The following is a 6,000-nucleotide window of genomic DNA, read 5'->3' on the forward strand; positions in this document are numbered from 1 at the left end:
CTCTTCATATGTCCTACTTTATTGTGCTCTAGAATATGCTGTCTAGGAAGGCAGCTCAGCAGGAGGTTGAGACGCAGCCAATATTTCTAATGTTTACACCAATTCAAAACCTCATCACTACATCAGCTGCTCACATTTGACGAGCCCAACCGATACAACACATCAGGGTTTGTGTATGTGTGGATTTGTGACCAGCCTCTTGTTGAAGAAGACAAAAGCACACGAAAGAGAGAGAGAAAAAGAGAGAGAGAAAGCGCTGGACAGTGAAGAGTTAACCATTACCGCTGTCTTCGGGGAGATGGTGATGTAAACCCTAAACCATGTGACACTTTAATAAATCATAGCGCCGACAGAAACAAACACACACTCCTGCTTCATCGACAGTCGAACAAAACACGCTTCTCTGCATCCTAAAAAAACAAAGCTTGAATTCGAGATAAAGCGCAGGTCGAGGATGTGCTGTCTGCCGGTCGAGCAGACTTTAGGCGCGTTCGCGGACTCGGTGTGCGCTCACGGGTGCGCGCCGCTGCCGTTCGCGCACCGACTGCGCTGGATTGGAGACCAGTTGGAAAAACGATGGGCTGCAAACGACAAAAGCACCAGCGATGGAGAACGAAGCGCCGGGGAAAACATCATCAAACGCTTCCAAATAGTGTGCACGGTCATTCAGGTGACGCTGCTGGTGTTTTTAGTCAAAAAGCGACACCTGTAGGCGAGACGAGGCTCTGCTGAGCTACAGCAACAGGTAAGGATGAGCTCGAAGATTGCAAGACCTAAATACTTTGCTTTTGTCACATGATGGTAGGACTTTTGTGTTGACTTATGTGCAGATACTATCTAATTTTTTATAAACGACGTGTGGAATAGACGAATAAATTATAAAAGTATTAAAGTATATATAAAGCTATTCAAATATTACTATTTTATTAATTTGTTGATGCAGAAATATGCTAAGTATATTATTGATGCAGATTAATGATTTGTTAGGATTAAAAGCAGTTATAAAAAAGACAGCAAGTTATAAGTTATAAAAAGTTCATACTACAAAATAAAAGCCTTAAAACTGCAGATAATCAAAACACAAGTTATTTAGCAATATTTTAGTTTGTTATTGTGAAAAGATTCATTGTTCCGTCCTTGAAACACTCAATAAAAAGTCGTGTCACCCACGTGGATGCTGCACACTGGTGGTGGATGAGAAAATTTTCCTCCAAAAAATCATGTAAAGTGCTTGGAGTGTACAGAAAAGCACTATATAAATGTAAGGAATTATTATATTATTATTATTATAAATATAATGTATTGTTGGAGGTACAAATTGGCCTGTATTATAAATATTAAACACATACAATGTAAAATCTTAATATTTTTGTTTTTTACTCTGGCATTTGTTTTATGTGGCGAATGAAACATATCCCACAGTTATTGGCGATTCATTCCGCTGTGGAGACCCCAGATAAATCAGGGACAAAACTGAAGGATAGTGAGTGGGGTTTTTTTTTAGTATTGAGACTGTGAACCCACAAAAAAAAAAAAAAAGATGGAAATTGGGCTTCATATTAAGTATACATAATGCAGTATATACATCAACTTTTTTTTTCTTTGTAAATCAAGCAAGTTAAATATACATATGAAATATTTGAGAATTAAAAAACAAAAACAAAAAAAAACTCCAATAATTCTAAATTTATAGTTTTTATGCATTTTTTTACATAATAGCCATTCTGTGTCTCTGGGATTTGTTTTATGCGGCGAATGAAACATTTCCCAGAGTAATTGGCGATTCATTCCGCTGTCAGCTGATAAATCAGGGAACAAACTGAAGGATTGAACCCATAAAAAAAATGAAAATTTGGCTTAATATTAAGTTTACATACTTATGTATATGCAACTTTATTTTTATGTATTTTTTTTAATCAAGCAAGTTAAATATACATATACAATATATAGGAATTGTAATTATCAGACTCATCTTTAATAAATTAATTAAAAAATATTAAATACAAAACCTCTAATAATTGTAATTGAATTGTTTTATGCATTGCTACATATACACATATATACACACACACATAAATACAAAACATTCATTTTAAATTGAAATGAAAAAATTGTGCACAGACAGCAGAAAGTCTTCAGTTCTGCTAGATGTTCTCCATATTTTCTTCTTTATTATGCTCTAAATGTGACAAATAAAAATCCTAAATCTTGGAAGTATAAAAGTCATTTTATACTTCAAAATTATATAGATTACACGTCAAATAAAAAAATAGTGAATCTAGAATTCATAAAAAAAATGAACATATATATTCAAGTAGGGGCAGCAGTGGGTAGCACAGTTGCCTCACAGCAAGAAGGTTGCTGGTTCGAGCCCTGGCTAGGTCAGTCAGTTGGCGTTTCTGTGTGGAGTTTGTATGTTCTCCCCGTGTTAGCGTGGGTTTCCTCTGGGTGCTCCGGTTATCCCAGAGTAACTGGCAGTTCATTACACTGGCAACCCCTGATAAATCAGGGACTAAACCGAAGGATAGTGAGTGTTTTAGTATTGGGACTGTAAACCCATAAAAAAGATGGATATTGGGCTTCATATTAAGTGTAAATAATTCTGTATATGCTGCAACTTATTATAATTTTTTTGGAATATCAAGCAAGTTTAATATACATATACAATATATAGGAACTGTAATTATCAAACCTATCTTTAATAAATTTATTTAGCAAAATATTAAACAAACAAAAAAACTCTAATAATTGTAAATTAATTGTTTTTATGCATTTGTTTTTTGAATAATAGCCATTCTGTGTCTCTGGGATTCGTTTTTAGTGGCGAATAACACATATCCCAGAGTAATTGGCAGTTCATTCCGCCGTGGCGACCCTTGATAAATCAGGGACTAAACCAAAGGATAGTGAGTGTTTTTTTGTTACTGTTTTTTTTTTTAGTATTGGGACTGTAAACCCATAAAAATATGGAAATTGGGCTTCATATTAAGTATAAATAATTCTGTATATGTAGCAACTTTTTTGTTAAATTAAGGAAGTTAAATATACACATAACATATTTGAGAATTGTAATTATCAGACTCATCCTTAATAAATTATTTTATTATTACAAAATATTAAATAAAAAAACCCTCTAATGATTGTAAATTAAATTTTTATGCATTTTTTTACATAACAGCCATTCTGTGTCTCTAGGGTTTGTTTTATGCGGCGAATGAACCATATTCCAGAGTAATTGGCGGTTTATTCCATTGTGGTGACCCCTGATAAATCAGGGACTAAACCGAAGGATAGTTTTTTAGTATTGGGACTGTAAACCCACAAAAAAAGATGGAAAGTGAGCTTCATATTAAGTATACATAATTCTGTAAACGCGCCAATAATAATAATAATATATTATATTAATAACAACAAGCAAGTAAAATATTTGGGAATTGTAATCATAAGACTCATCTTTATAGTATATAATAAATAATAAATATATTAATTGTAAAGGAATTGTTTTTATGCATTTTTATTTTTACATAACAGCCCTTCTGTGTCCTAATCCAGTGTCTTCTAAATTTCAATTTCCTCTGTATTTTTGATCGCCCACTAGATGAATCTTCAGATTCTCCTGTGGACAATCGGCTCCAGATTACCCGGAGAGGAGAAAGCGCCGCTCACGTCTGCACCTCTATAGAAACCTGCCCTTCAGAGTTTCTCCATGTTTTCTCATCCATGTGTATCGCAGTAGTGTTGTAATGGAAACACGCACACACCAGACGCATCCGTGCTGTACATTAGCCTACAAGCGTGCCGATCACTTTCATCCTCAAAGTCATCTCCGTAACCGAGCCCCTGTTATTTGGTGCTCCTCTGTTTAAGGTCAGTGCAGTCAAATCCGCCGGTGTCCCACGGGGGGAAACCTTTCAAAATAAAACACTGATGTCATCGTCCCATGGCGATGTTTGCAAGGAAATATTTTCTACCACTATGGCAATAGGAGCCTTGCTTCAACTTTTAAAAGTCCTCACAGATGAGTTTTGCTTGTTGCTGGTAAAAGTTGAGAGGGTGCTTTGGATATGCAAAAGCTATAAATGAATAAAAATACGATCAATCTTCAGAGGAGAGCCCTCAAAGAAAGAAACAAACAAAAAAAACACTGCAACCAAAACCTCTCCTCTGCAAAATGCACTGTAACATTTAGTTATAAGCTACTGTAAAAGTGACTATGCCATTCGATATGATATTATCTAAGCTGTGATTTTGTTTGTTGTTGTTTTTTAAATGATATATTTATTACTTCAATCTCTTTGACACTGTACTCTTCTCTATGGAAAGCATATTTATAATACTGTAGAATGATTTGAAGTGTATTTGAACTTGATGTTTACATCGAATGAAGACAAATCCTTTTTTAGACTTTTTATATAAAGGGCTTCTGGCTTGATTGTTTGTGTTCAGTGTTAATATAGAAATGTGACATGAATGAGATTTCATGCAACAAAAAGAAAAAAAAAAAGTGAATCCAAGGGCATGCTACTGATGTTTACATAAGCTACAATCTTTTTTATAGGTTACGTTACTTACACGTGTTTTAAACATGTTCAACCTCGGCTATTTTGATATTGTGAATTTTGTCATTTATGAAAATAAAAGGCTTTAAATAATATATACGCAGAAGTCTTTTGAAATGTCAGCTCTAAAACTGCAGCATGATTACGAAATCATGGTTTCTATTCTGTTATGTTGATTTTACCACAGACAGGGTATGAATAGGAATCATGGAGGTAAAATCAATGGCATTTAAGACTCTTTCCATACATTTTAAGACCTCATCGCCAGTTTTAACTGGTTATGTCAGCGAAACTTTAACTTACATTTATTATATTCATTGTAAGACATTCATTTTCCTTCAGTTAGTCTCTATTTCAAAGGTTGCCACAGTGGAATAAACCGCCAACTATTCCATCATATGTTTTACACCGATGTCTTCACAGCACAACTCAATACTAAGAAACCCCCATAAACACTCATTCACACATACACACACACTACGGCCAATTTAGTTTATTCAATTTAACTATAGCGCACGTCTTTGGACTGTCGGGCAAACCGGAGCACCTGGAGGAAACCCACACGAACATGAGAACATGCAAACTCCACACAGAAAAATTCTAACTGGCCCAGCCGGGACTCAAACCAGCAGCCTTCTTGCTGTGAGGCAACAGTGCTAACCACTGAGCCACTGTGATGCCCATTGTAAGACAGCACAATTAAACTGTAGAGTTATGAGGGCAAAAACAGTCTCTTATTTCTCCGTGGTTTTAAAGCGCCCTCTGAAAATAGTCTATTCTTGTTTGCTGAATATCATTCCACCTGGTGCAGTCATGGTACAGCAGCAGAGTTTTTTGACTATTACGCCAGAATGAGAGTTTGGCTTTGGCCAAGAAAATAGTAATTTCTCATATTCCGTCTGTTTTATCAAACAATGTATTTACAAGAGACTTGAGCTTAAAAGGGGTCCTATTATGACCCTTTTTAAAAGATGTAAATTAAGTCTCTAATATCCCTTGATTGTTTATGTAAAGTTTCAGCTGAAAATACCCCGCAAGTTCAAACTGCTCCCTTTAGGCTTTGATCCTAATAATGCATTTTGGTGACTGTCGCTTTAAATTCAAATGAGATTGTACTCTTTTCAAAAGAGGGCGGAGCTACAAATGCCTGTGTGTCAGTATAGTGGCAGATTCAAAAACAAGACTAACGTCCTTTGCTAATGAGAGAGAGATCGTCACTAATGGGAGGCACTTTCCCTCTGATGACACATACAAATGGAGAATGTCAATCAAAGTGTTTCTGCAGAATGTTTTTATCAAGTGTGATTATAATAAAAATAAAATACATTTTTACTATTAAAGGCAAGCATTTTTAAGACCCCACAGGCCCCCTGACAGTTAAATGGGCTCAACTAATCCATTTTAAACTTGATCTTAAGCTTCACAACTTTTGACTTTTTGC

This window comes from Danio aesculapii, chromosome 5 (assembly GCF_903798145.1).
Source record: "Danio aesculapii chromosome 5, fDanAes4.1, whole genome shotgun sequence".
NCBI classification, from domain to species: Eukaryota; Metazoa; Chordata; class Actinopteri; order Cypriniformes; family Danionidae; genus Danio; species Danio aesculapii.